Consider the following 17,767-nt stretch of genomic DNA (forward strand, 5'->3'; position numbering starts at 1 on the left):
TTGACTTATAAAAACTACTATAAATAATTTAGAAACTTACTTGAATGCTTAATGCTTAAACTTTTCCCAAAAACTTTGTTTAACCATGATTAAAATTCTTAAGTGTGATTGGCCATTTTAATCACATGTTTAACCCCTAATTAATCATGATTATGATTTTAGAAAAGTTCGCCATAGTTTCCCTTAAACTATGACGTTTCCCACATTTTTAAAACGCGTTTAAATCATCAATCAATTTTCCAAATGATCATCAAATCATCAAGTTTCTCCGAAGATCATTTTACAAGCAAAAATCACATACTTTAACCTTCAAATTCTCATGAGCATATTACTTATATATATATATATATATATCTCCCAAGACTTTAAAATAATCATTTTTCAAGTTCATCTTTTATATAAACTTGATTCTATTTGTTTTTCACTCTTAAAAATTCCCATATTTTTGTAAAAATTCTCAAGACCTTTTTATACTACACTTTGTAAAATAAAACTCCATAAACTTGCTTTAGGTAAAAATCAAGTTCATTAGTGCTTTTTTTAAAAGCCTTGTCACATGATTATTCTTAGTTTAATCTTTCAAAAATCACTTAATCAAGTTTACATACAAATGCTCGTAACCTTTGAAGTTGATGATCTTGTGTGATTTAAACATAAATATGTTTAAATCACATTTTCAAGTGTATCATGGCTAGATTAACACTAATCTAAAGTACTACATAAAGTTAATCACAAGATCACCATAAACATAAACTTTAAACCACTAATCTTAACAAAACTAACATAATCATCAAGATTATATCAACTAACTACACTAATCTACAAAAATAATCTAATAAATAATCATGATTAGTAGATTATTAAGTTTGAGACTAGGGTTTTTGGTTATGTGTTTCTTGATTTTCAAGATAATTAACTTGTACTTCTTAAATCTATACATGATAAGAAGCTTAAATATGGTTAGAAGAAGCTTACAACTTTGCACAAGGTGATTAAGAAGATTAAGCCTCCAAGAACTCCCTTAAATGCTCCTTATGCTTAACCCATGTATACATGAACTTGTAATGGCTAGATTTAGTGAAAAATAAGGTGTTTAATGGAACTTGAAGGTGGGTTTATAGGGGGATATGGCTGCCGAGATCTAGGGGTGTTGAGAGAAGTTTTTGTGTTTTGCAAATGTGATAAAACTTTAGATATTATACTTTTTTTTTTAAAAATGGTTAAATTACACCATTAAGGGGTAATTAGGGATTTGGATCATTAATCGACCTTAACTAGTTCACTAAACTAGTAGAAATTTTATTTTGATACTTTGGATGTCTTTCGTTTAGTCGTCGGCTAGCTTACGGACGAAGCTTTGTTGCAGGTTGTTATTTCACCATCAAGCAATGCATGAAGTGATTCCAAGTCCCAAAATAAGTTTACCTAGTTCGCCATGTCTTCCGTTGAGTTGTTCTGGCGTCGGAAATATTATTTATTAGCTTGTCGGTTCAAAAACGGACAAGTTGTGGGGGTTGCAACGTAGCACCGAAAGCATATGTTTCAGACACCCCATTATTATCCTCATCTTGTTTTCATATGTTTGTTATCATTTGTCATAATTCCGAAGTCTCGGAAATGCTAAATTATTAGTTCGGACGAGTTAGAATTGTTATATTTTTAACCGAATGGACGATTTTCTGATTATGGCGTTGTACCGGAAAGTTATGTATTTTTGAAAGATGTGTTTCCAAATTATTGTTTTCATATACATATGGACTCAGTTATGTTATTCGTATGTCATTTTTCATCGTTTTGTTTTGTTTCAGCAACTTTGCTGGCATGAATAGTGTAACCGTGAATAGTGCGCGTAGCACTCTCTACCAACACTTTTAGGACATAGTTTAATTGGTTTCGCGACACGACGAAACCCAAATTATGTTATATCATTGTTTTCTTGTCCTAATATTAGTTATCTAATATACGACACAATTACGTAATTAAATTACGCTAAATGTATGAGATTATGGAATAAAAATAGTGATTAGATTGTATGGAATTTCTGATTAATTGCCATTTGTCATATTCTCCCCCTGTTGAAAAGAATTTCGTCCCGAAATTCACGTTGAGTTATCCTTTAACATAGTCTTCTCGAACAGGTGGGGGGAGGTACTTTGTCTTGATATGATCTTCACGTTCCTATGTATACTCGGGTCCGTGACGCGAGTTCCAGCGGGCCGTTTACTAGTTTGGTACGACTTCTCCTTGTCTTGTGGACTTTCTAGTCCATAACCTCAGTAGGTTCTTTGGTAAACTGGAGTTTGTCGTTTACGTGAATTCCATCCGTTGGGATGATAACTATTTCGTTGGTTGGACTTTTCTTGAGGTCCGACACATGAAATGTGTCATGTTTGTTATCGAGTTCTTCTGGCAACCTTAACTTGTAAGAAACTGTACCAACCTTTTCCAGAATTTCAAAAGGTCCAATGTATTTCGGGTTTAGTTTTCCGCGTTTCCCGAATCTAGCTACGCCTTTCTAAGGTGAGACTTTTTGTGAAACTTCATCTCCGACCTAGAAGGATAATGGTTTGCATCTTCTGTCTGCGTAGCTCTTTTGTCTATCACGAGCCATTTAGATACGGTCTCGTATTTTTGATATCTTGTCTATAGTCCCTTGGACTAGTTCGGGGCCAATAAGTTGTTTGTCACTGATTTCCGCCCAACATAGCGGTGATCGGCACTTTCATCTATATAATGCTTCAAATGGGGTGGCTTTAATGCTTGTGTGATAACTGTTGTTATACGCGAACTCCACCAACGGTAAATGAGTATCCCAGTTTCCGCCTAAACCCATCACACAGGCACGAAGCATGTCCTCCAAAGTTTCGATGGTTCGCTCGCTTTGATCATCGGTTTGCGGATGAAAAGCTGTACTTAGATCTAAACGAGATCTAAACGATGCTTGAAATGATTTCCAAATCCTTGACTCAAAGTGACCATCTCAGTCAAAGATTATTGAAACAGGTGCTCCATGACATGCCACAATCTCTTTAAGGTAAAGTTCAGCTAACTTCTCGGTATTGTCTTTCTCGCGAATCGGTAAGAAGTGAGCTGACTCGGTTAATCGACCAACGATAACCCATATCATGTCATGACCTCGAGAGGTCCGTGGTAGTTTTGTAATGAAATCCATTGATATCTGTTCCCACTTCCATACGGGAATCTCGGGTTACTGTAATAAGCCAGACGGCTTTTGATATTTGGCCTTGACCTTTGCACAAGTTAGGTATTTCCCTACATAGGTCGCAATATCTCCCTTGAGATTAGGCCACCAGTAGTATTCTTTTAAGTCTTGATACATTTTATCGGATCCTGGAGGTATTGAATATCTTGACTTGTGTGCTTCGTCCAGTAAAATGTCTCGCAAACTGCCAAAATATGGAATCCAGATCCTTCCCATGAAACATAAAGTTTCATCTTTGTTTGTTTCCATTTGTTTCCCTAATCTCCGTAAGGATTCCGCTTGAATGTTCTCCGGCTTTAGAGCTTCTTGTTGTGCATCGTGCACTCGAGTAGTAAAGTTCGCTTGAATTGTCAACTGTAAAGCTCGTACTCGTAATGTTTTGACTCATTCTTTCCGGATCAAAGCATCCGCCACAACGTTTGCTTTGCCCGGATGGTACTTGATTTCACAGTCACAGTCATTCAGCAATTCCATCCCACGGCGTTGACGCACGTTTAATTCCTTTTGATTTAATATATGTTGAAGACTTTTGTGATCGGTGAATATTGTCACACCCTCAAAATCCACAAGCGGAGTATTACCGCGAGGCGTGTGACTGACCAGGATCACACCACCAATCATAATAAACATTAAGTAAAGTAAAGGAAAACCATTGCAACTAAACGTTTAAAGTTCACCAAACCAAAGTCCAAAACCAAATTTAAAAATTCAGTGGAAGCATAAGTTTAAAAACCAAAATATAAGTTAAATGTTTTATAAGTTTACCAAGAATACACAGCGGTTCATGTCCACAATGACTCCTTCTCTAATGCAAGCTCCAGCAAATAACCTAACGACCTGCAAAGCATGTGGTAACGTGTCAACAAAAGGTTGGCGAGTTCACAATTGGTTGTCTGTTTTAACGTTGTTCCTAAAACCATAAGTTGTTTTGAAAACCAAAAGTTATCCAATTCCATGTTCCCATAACCAAATACCATGGGGGCTACCCCATGTTGTAAACCACTAGACACATTACTATATCGACTACTGACTTAAGTCATGTTTATGTGCCCTACGTCAATGTCTATCATCATTGACAGTGCACAAGTACATTAGTCCACTCCCGTCCTCTGCGGCACGGTGTGAGGCTTGTCAGATCTAATAGCGCTATTTAACTAATGACCTGTTTGCCAATGGCCTGACGATTAAGTCGATATAAAAATGAGGGACTTCATGATAAAGTTTTGTCTAGTAAGTTTAATGTTGTTGTCCTACCCAAGGAGGAACAAGGTACGTATTCCACCCAAGGAGAATACGCAGGTTGCATCCCACCTAAGGGGGATTGTTGTTAATTAACCCATTCCTAAACCACCAGGATATCCTTATTTAACTCATTCCCAAACCACCGGGAATCCTTAATTAACTCATTCCCAAACCACCGGGAATCCTTAATTAACCCATTCCCAAACCACCGGGAATCCCATGCTTTGTAGAAAAGTGTGAACTTACCTTTGGTTGCTCGGTTGAACTCTTAAAATAGCTAATGGTCAGGGTTGGTCAGTCACATCCTAATATGATTACCATTTAGTTTAGTAATGATTTCAAATAAAGCACAAAATTCCTACATGCATCTACCACATAACATGCACTCACTTTAACAGTTCACGCCCATATAAACATCCCGCCTATAACTACTCAAGAGCAAGCATACGATATTGCACATAATCCTTTCATTGATATATAACAAGCTGGATCATTATCAGATAACATACCCGATATTTAGACATGCAAATCACTACTTATATCGTTTCAGCTTAAACATCCAAAACTGGGTTGTTTTCGGTTATTTTAATAAAATAGTTTACTTGTTCCAAAAATTCCCAAATTTTTTACAGAATGTTCTAAACGATCATATTATTTTGCAAAAATCTCGGGATCCAATTCATTACCAATTATTTTATAAAAAATCATTTACCGGGCTGCAATCAGATTCGTCACTTTTCTGACTGCAGTCCATGGAAAAACTCATTTAAAATTCATCGTAAGTAAGTCTGATTGACGAAATACCAATTGGAGAATTACAACGACACCCGTTGCCATCTACCTTATAAATTTCGTGACCTAACTCTATCCAAATTTCAAGTTATGACGAAAAAACATAACACACATTTTTTGCAGAAAAAACGCAGCTTCTGCTGCTGTACAAAACGGACCTTTAAAAATAGCAAACGACCTCGAAAAAATATGATTACAGCGCCATTTGATTCATTTTTCAGAAACGTATAATTTAGACTACAGAAAATCAAGTTTTCGATTTATAACGGTCCATTTACAGCCAACTGAAGTTGGCTATTTTCATAAATCAGCATGCAGTTTTACGTTTAAACGACACCAAAACAATAAACATCATGATTTTCACCAAAAACGCAAGCTAATCATTAATTACCAACTAACCATAGCAATAAACTCAAAATTCTAATTATAAACATCATGATTTTCACCAAAAACGCAGCCAACAACCATTTACGTATACATATCATCGACTAGTTCAAGAAATCACGTACTTAACCGAAATAAATCATGCAATATCAAAATCCTATCATGTTAAATAAAAATCACAGCCATGTTTCTAGAAAATCACACCAAGAATTACAATCCAAATCAAGAATACCAACCTTGGAGCAAGACGAATCAAGAAGCTGAACTAGGGTTTAATTTTTGCAGGGGGAAGGGGTTTCCTCTGGTCGGCGATCACAAGGGAGATTAGGGTTTCTGTTTTTGATTTCTTCTCCCCAAAGGCAAATACATATCATTAAATCATAAGGAGAGTCGGTCTAATGGGCTACAAGGACCAAGAGATGTGGGTTTAGGCTTTATATTTTGAATAAGGGGACAAGGGTGGGGTTGGGCCTATAAATGGCGCAAGAAAGGGCAGGGGTGGGCTTGGGCTGGGTTTTAATAGGTAACGGTTTCGCACTAAGCGACGGTTTCGCAAGATTCACGAAATAATTTATTAAAACGATTCGTATCGTAAAGCAATATATTACAACGCTTCGTTTCACAAAATAACGTATTCCAATATTTCAGTTTCGGGTTTCGATTTCACATAATTCACATTACACATTACCAAGCACACAATCGTTCAAATAAAATAAGTCACTAACTTCAATTCGTTTAACGTACATGAAATTACACAGTAAAACGAAACGTTCATGAAATTACAAAGCATGAGGTGGCCCTAGGGGGGCCCACCCAAACCGCCACCCCCCATATATATATATATATATATATATATATATATATATATATATATATTTTTCATTTTTTCTTTTAATTTTCACACAAAAATCCTCCCAAAATTTTGCTTCTTTCTCATAAAACCTAGCTGATCTAACAAGATCAAGCCTCAAATTAAAGGTATTAACTCAAATCCATAAGGTTTTAAGCATGGTTTCTTGATTAAACTTGATTTAGGTCATGAAAACCCATTTTAATCCATGAATTTTGGAGTTTTAAACAAGTTTAGGGGCTGAATATGAACACCGTATGAATACCCTAGTGTTATATGGCAGCCATGGTTATAAATCTTTGGGTTTTGATACCCTAATCAACACCTATTCGATAGAAATCGCTTAACTAGTCGATTAACCGAAAAATAACGAAATAAGGCTTGATTGATCTAAGTTCTAGCATATTTGGATTGTACTTGATGTGTAGGTACTGAATATAGCCCACACATACTTCTGGACTCACAAGGAACACTTGGAATCGAAGCTTGCGCTAGGTATAACATCCGAAAACCGAATCTAGGATAAGCAGAATTTTGTTTTGGCTATAACTTGGTCCGTGATACTTGGATTGAGCTGAATTTTGGTGTGGTGATGAAGGGTAGTTTCAGGAAAGTCCACGTAAAATTATAGAATTTTTGGATTTTTCTACGATTTTTGGTAAAATTTTGACTTTTTTACCCAAAGAATTCTGGAAAAAATACCAAACGGATTCTGTAAATCACCAAATTTTACGGAGACACTAACGAAGATATGGGTAATGTTCTGGGAAAATTAGGAGTCCATTGGTTGAGTGTTGATTTGGGTTAAAATCCGCGTTTTGGCGAATTTTCGGTAGCCGGAAACGCACCGAAACGAAATTGGAAAAATCTTAAGAATTTTGGAGATGTTCCTGAAAATATAAGGGATGTCCAGGAAATTTTTGGATCAATAATGGTAATTAATGTTAATTGGGTGGTTAAATATGGTTTTATAAATAATTTATTTAGACAAGTAAAATGCCAAAATAAATTCCCAGAAATTTTTCCCATATTCTACAGATTTTTACTGAGTTATATAAAAATTTTCAGAATTTTATTTAAATTATAGATAAAATGGGAATTTTTGGGATTAAAAATGGGTTATTTTAAATCAATTTCGGCAGTTTACCGTGTAACAAACCTGCCGGAACTGGGAACTGACCCAACCCGAAAAATACTATAATTGGAACACGGGGAATATTCTGGAAGATTCCAGGGCGGAGTGGACACTTGGGGTGTGTTCGATACCAGTTCGGAAAAATCCCCGACGGTGGAAACGGAAACTCAAAATTGGGCAACCTGGACTCCCCAAACTCCCTTAATGAGAAGTTAATAATTCTTAAATAACAACGTGTTGGCACTATTGGTATTCCCATACCATTATCCGAACACGTTAAACTACTGACATTGGCTGGCACGCTAACCGGTGCCCGAAAGCCAAACTGAAAACTAATACTACCCTGACCTGCATCACCATAACCGTGTCCTATAGACTCAATCCGGGGTGAAAACTCCTGACCAAATCCAAGTTATAACCATTACCGACTTAGATATTGATTTGAGTCCTTACTTGCATGTGTGCTATTAAAGCTGATTTCGTTGATTAAACACTCTTTAGCCGAGACTACTATTTGCACTTTGAGTTTCACTCCCCCACTTTTAATCTTTTTTACTGTTTTCTGGGGTGATTTGCATGTTACAAACTATGTTAATTACACCAACTTGCTATAATGTGAATTATTTAACACACGATATTAGCCCCGATACAAGTGATTAACGTAAGCCGTGGGCAGTGGATAGTACTATTGGTCTGACAAACCCAGTTGCCCGCCGGACAGGTGCGGCCGGCAGCCAGGCAACTACACGCGTCCTAACTAGGTTATGTTGTTAGACATAACTACCCGAGGGCATTAAACTGTATGTGATGCAGGTGGTGCGATTAAGTGTCTATGTGACACAGTACGATTAAAACAGTCTAGGTTTCACTTGTGACACTCGTGTAATTCCATCTATGAACCATGATATGTGTAATTAAACATGTTGATACATTTTGAAACGAAACAACCAAACCCGTGGAACTCACCGGCATCGTTTAGCTGACCTTTTTAAAAACTAACATGCGTTCAGGTAAAACGAAACAGGAGTGAACATGTGCGTATGGAAGGATCTAGTAGGCGGACGTAGCATAATAAAAGCTATAATGGCTTGTAGTACCGCTTTTAATATATGGTTTGTAATGTGATAGTTCGAAGACGTTGTAACCGATGCTCCTGTTTTATGTAATGTAATGTTTTTAAATTATGAGGAGTGCCACGTGTCTGCCGCACCCCGCGATTGTCTTCCGCTGCGAGTCGGGGTGTGACAGCATTCTAGTTCCTTCTCCATGCCCCGTAGGGATTCTACTTTGAGGTTCTCTTCCTTCAATGCTTCAATCTAAGCGTCACGAATCTGGGTAGGAAGACTGGAGTGGATAGTAAGCTGTAACGCATGTACACACTTAGGCTTGGTTTCCTTATGACTGAGGGTGTCAGCCACAACGTTGGCTTTGCCTGGATGATACTTGATTGCGCATTCGTAGTCGTTAAGGAGTTCGACCCATCAACGTTGTCGCATGTTCAACTCCTTCTGATCCAAGATATGCTGGAGACGCTTGTGATCGGTGTAGATGGTGCAATTGGTACCGTACAAGTAATGTCTCCATATCTTGAGTGCAAACACTACTGATCCCAACTCCAAATCATGGGTAGTGTAGTTCTTTTCGGTGAGGCTTGAGTTGGCATGATGCGTAAGCAATGACTTTCTAACGTTGCATCAACACACAACTAAGTCCTAGAATAGACGCGTATAAAAACAACGAAATCGTATGTGCCTTCTGGAAACTAAACATAAGGTTGTTTGTGTTGTAGGGGCTCCATGGTAAGGTGTAGGTATCGTTTGGATTCCTACTAGTTCCTGGAGTAATTTCAAATGTCGTCAAAGAAAACAAGTGGCATATCTGTCAAGGTAGGCTAAATTCGAATGTCGTAACTGGGAACCTATCTAGGTCGTATCGAGTTCTAAGGACAGTTCTCGTGATACCTCCATATCTGTGATATTCATGGCCCATTGCTCCTAGAGTATCGTTCGTCGAGAGCAACTCCTCCAAGCGAGAGTTCGCGAAGAATGTTTTTAGGATAAGGATCATAGGATTCGAGAAGTATATCGTAAACGGATGTGGAAACATGCAAAAAGGGTAGTCGCAATCGATGCGTAGGCGTTTAAGAATCCGTAGCAGGGGTTTACCTGTTGTCGAGGGTATAGCTGGTCGTACACAAGTTGCATAAGGGTAAAATGAAGAATGATGTTTGTCGAATAGAGGTGCCATATTGGTATATTAAGCATAACAAGAATTAACCAGAGAAGAATGGTTGTCGCACAAGTTTGTAATGTTAAGGTTCGCTAAAACTTTCGTCAAAGTTGTTGGGCTCGCCCACATGCCAGGAGGAATAATTCACCTTGATCCGTGAACTTAGATGAGTTTGCGATTTATCGAGTCAGTATGCAACCAAATTCGGAGGAGTTTCCTTAAGTCGTGTGAATGAATCTGAAATATGCCTGTGTAGTCAAGAGGTTTCAAAGAAAGGACGCGAAAACATGTTCAAGAGGGTATGATCGTATCAACAATACATCACCGTCCTCAGGGTTTCAAGAAGTGATCACCAATGATCAAAAGTCGAGCCTTCCAAATTCTTTAAACAAGAGTGAGTTCGTATTAGTGTCACTGCATGGAGAAGCGAGGACGTAGTGTCACTGTGATAAAGGAATGATGGTTTTGTCTAAGTCAATAGTAGAATTTAGGCATTGCATTAATCGACAAGCATAGGTCGGTACAAAGGCTAGCAAAAAGATTTCACATAATTAAGATAAACTATCATAGGATCAAAATGCGACTCTTGTAGTGTAAGGGGGAAAGGGGTGAGGTGAATGTGTAGTTCATCGTGTCCGTCTGTAGGTTGAGTAATCCGTATCTCCGTCCTCGAATGTCCCAAGGACTATCCCATCATTAGGAGGCATCCACTTGCTAAGTTGGGTATACAAAGGTGTAAATCAAATCAGAATAAGAATTAACCACCCAACAGGGCAATGGGGGGGGGGGGTAATCTTGTGATCGGTGGAAATCATAGGATGGTTGTTAGCGTTTCGTCTTATCAGTTGCGGATCAAAGAAACAGGAGGTTGGTGATGTTCATATGAAGAATTGAGTGAAAACAAAAATCCAACAAATAACCGAAGAATTTCGCCGACTATTCTGTTCTCCAGAGGCAGTTCCAGTAATGGTAGATGGCGGCAACGACACGAAAGGAAAGTTTGTTGCCTCATTGTCACGTGAGTATATCATTGGTCCAAAACAGAGTTTGGATAATAGGGTTTCGAGTTGTACAACGACAAACGCGTGTAACTGTGACTACTTTTGTTTTTGGTGACGACAACTAGCGGAGACGATGGGGTTTATTGACATGGACGCGTGGGTATACTGTTCTCCTAAATCCGAGTTCCTTTGGGCCGGCTCTGGTCTACGTGAATTTTGTCATGCCAACCGAATGTACGGAGGGTCAGATCTGAATTCTAACTGTAACGGTAATGTCATGTCGAGACAATCGCATGAATAGATAGAACACATAAAACGGTTGTCGTAGTGGGGTAAGGAGAAAGCAGGAAAGAATTTGACCATCACATGTCAAGTTTCAAGTAAACAGTTGGGTGTCAAAAAGAATACATTAGGCCTAATAGATACCATGCTACTACCCTAACTAAGCATACCATAAGCAACACACCATGCAAAAGTAAACTAGCAAGTAGGCAATATAAGCATAAATCATACCACCTAAAGTGTTGAGCCTTGCACGGGGAGCGAAGTGTCGTTGTGGATCGTTGAGAACTGAGCGGGTTATAGTCTTGTTTTGTCAAAAAGATTTTTCCCCTTTTTAAAACCAAGTTCACTATACCCAATGACTCTGATACCAATCTGTCACACCCTCAAAATCCACAAGCGGAGTATTACCGCGAGGCGTGAGACTAACCAGGATCATACCACCAATCATAATAAACATTAAGTAAAGTAAAGGAAAACCATTGCAACTAAACGTGTAAAGTTCACCAAACCAAAGGCCAAAACCAAATTTAAAAAGTCAGCGGAAGCATAAGTTCAAAAACCAAAATATAAGTTAAATGTTTTATAGGTTTATCATGAACACACAGCGGTTCATGTCCCATAACGACTCCTTCTCCAATGCAAGCTCCAGCAAATAACCTAACAACCTGCAAAGCATGTGGTAACGAGTCAACAAAAGGTTGGTGAGTTCACAGTTGGTTGTCTGTTTTAACGTTGTTCCGAAAACCATAAGTTGTTAAGTTGTTTTGAAAACCAAAAGTTATCCAATTCCATGTTCCCATAACCAAATACTGTGGGGGCTACCCCATGTTGTAAACCACTAGACCCGTTACCATATCGACTACTGACTTAAGTCATGTTTATGTGCCCTACGTCAATGTCAATCATCATTGACAGTGCCCAAGTAATTAGTCCACTCCCCTCCTCTGCGGCACGGTGTGAGGCTTGTCAGACCTAATAGCGCTATTAAACTAATGACCTGTTTGCCAATGGCCTGACGATTAAGTCGATATAAAAATGAGGGACTACATGATAGAGTTTTGACTAGTAAGTTTAAGGTTGTTGTCCTACCCAAGTAGGACCGAGGTATGTATTCTACCCAAGGAGAATACGCAGGTTGCATCCCACCTAAGGGGGATTGTTCTTAATTAACCCATTCCCAAACCACCGGGATATCCTTATTTAACTCATTCCCAAACCACTGGGAATGCTTAATTAACCCATTCCCAAACCACCGGGAATCCTTAATTAACCCATTCCCATACCACCGGGAATCCCATGCTTTATAGAAAAGTGTGAACTCACCTTTGGTTGCTCGGTTGAACTCTTAAAATAGCTAATGGTTAGAGTTGGTCAATCACATCCTAATATGATTACCATTTAGTTTATTAATGATTTCAAATAAAGCACAAAGTTCCTACACGCATCTACCACATAACATGCACTCACTTTAGCAGTTCACGCCCAAACAAACATTCCGCCTATAACTGCTCAAGAGCAAGCATACGATATTGCACATAATCCTTTCATTGACATATAACAAGTTGGATCATTATCAGATAACATACCCGACATTTAGACACGCAAATCACTACTTATATCGTTTCAGCTTAAACATCCAAAACTGGGCTGTTTTCGGGTATTTTAATAAAATAGTTAACTTGTTCCAAAAATTCCCAACTTTTTACAGAATGTTCTAAACGATCCAAATACTAGTGTGTAATGACATCGGGATCTAATTCCTTACCAATTATTTTATAAAAATCATTTACCTGGCTGCAATCAGATTCGTCACTTTCTGACTGCAGTCCACGGAAAAATTCATCTAAAATTAATCGTAAGTCCAATTGATGAAAATCCAGTTGGAGAATTACAATGATACCTGTGGCCATCTACAGTATAAATTTCGTAACCTAAGTCTATCGAGATTTCAAGTTATGACGAAAAACATAACACATATTTTCTGCAGAAAAACGCAGTTTTTGCTGCTGTACAAAACGGACTTTAAAAATAGCAAACAACCTCGAAAAAATATGATTCCAGCGCCATTTGATTAGGTTTTCGAAATCGTATAATTTAGACTACAGAAAATCAATTTTTCGATTTATAACGGTCCATTTACAGCCAACTGAAGTTGGCTGTTTTCATAAATCAGCATGCAGTTTTACATTTAAATGACACCAAAACGCGTGTAAACGACCCCGAATCTTCCTAATAACAACCAACAGCAGGCTAATCATCAATTACCAACTAACCATAGCAGTAAACACAAAACCGTAATTATAAACATCATGATTTTCACCAAAAACGCAGCCAACAGCCATTTACGCATACATATCATCGACTAGTTCAAGAAATCGCATACTCAACCGAAATAAATCATGCAATATCAAAACCCTAACATGTTAACTAAAAATCACAGCCATGTTTCCACAAAATCACACCAAGAATTACAATCCAATCAAGAATACTAACCTTGGAGCAAGAGAAGGGATTACACGGAAGTGAAAGGCGAATCAAGAAGCTGAACTAGGGTTTAATTTTCGCAGGGGGAAGGGGTTTCCTCTGGTCGACGATCACAAGGGGGATTTGGGTTTCTGTTTTTGATTTCTTCTCCCCAAAGCCAAATACGTATCATTAAATCATAAGGAGAGTTGGGCTAATGGGCTACAAGGACCAAGAGATGTGGGTTTGGGCTTTATATTTCGAATAAGGGGACAAGGGTGGGGTTGGGTCTATAAATGGCGCAAGAAAGGGGAGGGGATGTGCTTGGGTTGGGTTTTAATAGGTAACGGTTTCGCACTAAGCGACGGTTTCGCAAGATTCACGAAATAATTAATTAAAACGATTCGTATCGCAAAGCAATATATTACAACGCTTCGTTTCACAAAATAACGTATTCCAATATTTCAGTTTCGGGTTTCGGTTTCACATAATTCACATTACACATTACCAAACACACAATCATTCAAATAAGATAAATCACTAACTTCAATTCATTTAACGTACATGAAATTACACAGTAAAACAAAACGTTCAGGAATTTACACGAGTTGTCACAAATATGGTACACTTAGTACCATAGAGATAATGACGCCAAATCTTTAAAGGGAACACCACCGCGCCTAATTCTAGGGCGTGAGTGGTATAGCTTTTCTCATGAACTTTTAATTGGCGTGGCGCGTACGCGATAACTTTTTCACGTTGCATTAACTCGTAATGCCCATAGCGAGTCCTAAATGTCGTCTTAGGAATGCTTTCCTCTTGAATTCTCAGCTGATGATATCCGGATCTTAGATCAATCTTGGAATAGAAACTGGAAACTTGTAATTGATCGAACAAGTCGTCGATCCTCGGTAAAGGATACCGATTCTTGCTAGTTAGTTTGTTTAATTCTTTGTAGTCGATGCACATCCGCAAGGTTCCGTCCTTTTTCTTGCCAAATAGCACCGAAGCTCCCCAAGGAGAGAAACTCGGCCTAATGGATCCTTTGTCAAGTAGTTCCTGAAGCTGGGTAGATAATTCCTGCATCTCCGAGGGAACCACTCGATATGGACCTTTCGCCACCAGTGCAGCTCCTGGAACTAGGTCGATTCGGAATTCAACTTGTCGTTGTGGAAACAGTCCCGACAAGTCTTCCGGAAAGACTTTGGGATATTCCTTCACTACAGGTATGTCTTCCACCTTGCGCTCCTTAGCCTTCTTGTTAACCACATGGGCAAGAAAGGCGATGCATACTTTTCTCAGACTCTTTCGAGCCTTCATACAGCTGATGATCCGCAATGGTGCATCGTGTATCTCTCTGTGAACCAAGAGATGTCCTCTCATCAGACAGGGGGGATGAGAATAGTTTTCTCAAGACTACTATTTCCGCTCGATTGTCGATCAACCAGTCTATGCCAAAAGTTACGTCGTAACAACCCAATTGAATGAGTGAAAGGTCGATATTGAATTTCCGTGCTCCAAGATCGAGTGTGCATCCTTTAATGTTTTCTCCTGACTCAACTAATTCACCGTCGGCCAATCCTATGGAAATGAGGGGACGTCTAGCTTACTTGACTCCAGGCCAAGTATATTTTGAATTCTAGGGGGATGAAACTAATACCGACACCGGTATAAAACAAATGGATGTAACAGGTCGGTTGATAGGAAACGTATCGGTGACCCTTAATAACTTCACATAACTCCGCTAATTCCCCATTAGCTAATTCGATAGAGCAAGACATGTCTAACCTACGTGACTCTAACTCGTGTATATGCTTAGTATCTAAAGACACTAAGTTAAGCCGACGTTGATATCCAAAGAATTGATTGATACATGCTGGTTGCAGAGTAGAACGTACCCATGGCAACATTGGGATTTTGTGGAGTATACATAGTTCTAACCATACACACACTTATTCATTTGCTTGATTCGTCCTTGGACATCCATCCTCGTAGTGGTCTCTTTACCACAGTTAAAACATCCTTGTTCTTCCTTGAGTATAACTAACTCATTAGTTTCTGTTTTGTGCCTAGTCTCACCACACTACTATTCTTGGCACTTTTCAAGTGCCCTCATGATGAACGTTACACTTATCTGATTCAGGATTTTGGCAAGTTATTTGCATATTTCTTGATGCGAACATCGATTATGGCAGCCATTGCCTTTCGTTTCATTCGTCACGGGAGTTTTCTTTCTCTTGGCACCCTTCTTTGGCAATTTCCCCATCCTCACCACATCCTTGGTGAGACTAACTACGAGAGTTACTTGAAAATAAATCTAGGCAGAGTGGCATGATGTGATCATGCTTAAGACCTCAGGGCTAAACCCCAAATGTAGCGCTCAATGCATTTGAATTCGGGTGTTATCCAGTATGCAACAATCCTTGAGAGATCGTAGAGGCGTCGGGGGTAACCAACAACAGTAGTTCTAATCATGATCAAGTTCTAGAGTTCGGTTCCCAACCTTGGGATTTTTCCGCTAGCGAGCAATACTCTTCTCGTGTAAGACCCTTGAGTTCTTCCCACGACAACCTCTTTGCTGTATTACTCCCTAAGATTTGCACTTGGAGATTCCACCAAGTTAATGTTCCATTCAACAGAAGACTATTCGTTTACCAAATCGTTTACTTAGGAGTACCTTTACTAGCACGGTTAACTGACTTCATTGTCTTTATCCTGCGGACAGAACTTACCGCACCTCTCGTATCAATGAGGTCTCGTGGTTTATAATCTGAAAAAGCCTTAGAATTAAAATCTGGTGTGATTGCATCTCCAAGTGTGGCATTGCCACTCGTTCTCGTCCCATCGGGATTTGAACTACTTGAACTATCGGTACCATCTGTACCATCACCATTTTCGACTCAACAACCTCATGTTGTGCAATTCCCGCAACCTCATGTTGTCCCATAAAAATTCTAGTTCGACTTTAATAGTAGGGTGCTGATTAACAGTCCCCTTTTGGGCGTAGATTTTCTTTTCGGCGCCATGTTATTTTTGATACATAGTATCAAAGGATCTAGACTTGTATTCGGACAGATATAGCTTACCATGCGCCTAAGAATTAAGAATGTAATTGGTCATAGAAACCTCAAGATCGCATTGTTCATACATGTTTGAAACAATAATAACATGAATATCCGCAATCCAAAATGCGTAGTACACCTTGTGTGTATCGGCCATATCCCTAAGTGGGAGAAAAGAGGTAATTCGTTGGGGAGGAGAAACCCAACTGTCATCTCCATCCTTACAACATGTATTCCCTACCCCATGGACCTCGATCGTCCAAGGTAGGAAGATCCTTCACCGCACTAACCCATGTGACGAATACACTGATATCCCTTGAGCTCCACGAGCTCCAACAAAATTGTTATGATTTCCATAGATGTCGGATAAAATGCAATTAAGGGGTTGTAGCATCGCTCATGCCATATCATCCCTTAGAATAAGACAAATGTCAAATGACGGAGTTTAATGTAATCATTTCCAATAACTAATATAAGGTAAGGTGTCATAGACACCAAGGAACCAACCCATCTTCAAGACTTCCCAGAATGTTGAGGAAAATCCACCATGAGTGGCTAACAAGTTTTGTTTCCTTTGGATGACTACTGATGTGTGCAAAATGTAAGATATAAATTACATCAAATGAGGCATAAAAATAACCCTTTTTAGTACTAATGTTGGAAAAAGTGTGTTTTTGTCTTCCTTTTGAATTTACAGGACCAAATGAGCTTAAACGAGCAAAAGGAACAAATATACAGCCAAGACCAACATAAATACAAAGAAAAGGAATAAACGTGACATGCCCGACCCCTCGGCAGCATCCCCGAAGCAAAAACAAAGAAACAGAAGACTGACCACGGGGACGTACCCACTGGACACGGGGACGTGGTCAGGTGCCTGCAGAAAAGACAAAGATGTGGAAGCTTCTACGCCCACCACGGGGGCGTGCCCAGCTCAGCACGGGGCATGGTCAACGCTAAGATACACAGAATCTTGCAAAATCTTGATAGTACAGATACGCTTCTACCCACGGGTCGTGCCCGCTGAACAGGGGCCGTGTGGAACCCTCTGCTGACACATGCATTTAATGAAGGAAGAGAAAAGGCTGGCCACGGGGGTGC

Source organism: Helianthus annuus, chromosome 16 (genome assembly GCF_002127325.2).
Source record: "Helianthus annuus cultivar XRQ/B chromosome 16, HanXRQr2.0-SUNRISE, whole genome shotgun sequence".
Taxonomy (NCBI): domain Eukaryota; kingdom Viridiplantae; phylum Streptophyta; class Magnoliopsida; order Asterales; family Asteraceae; genus Helianthus; species Helianthus annuus.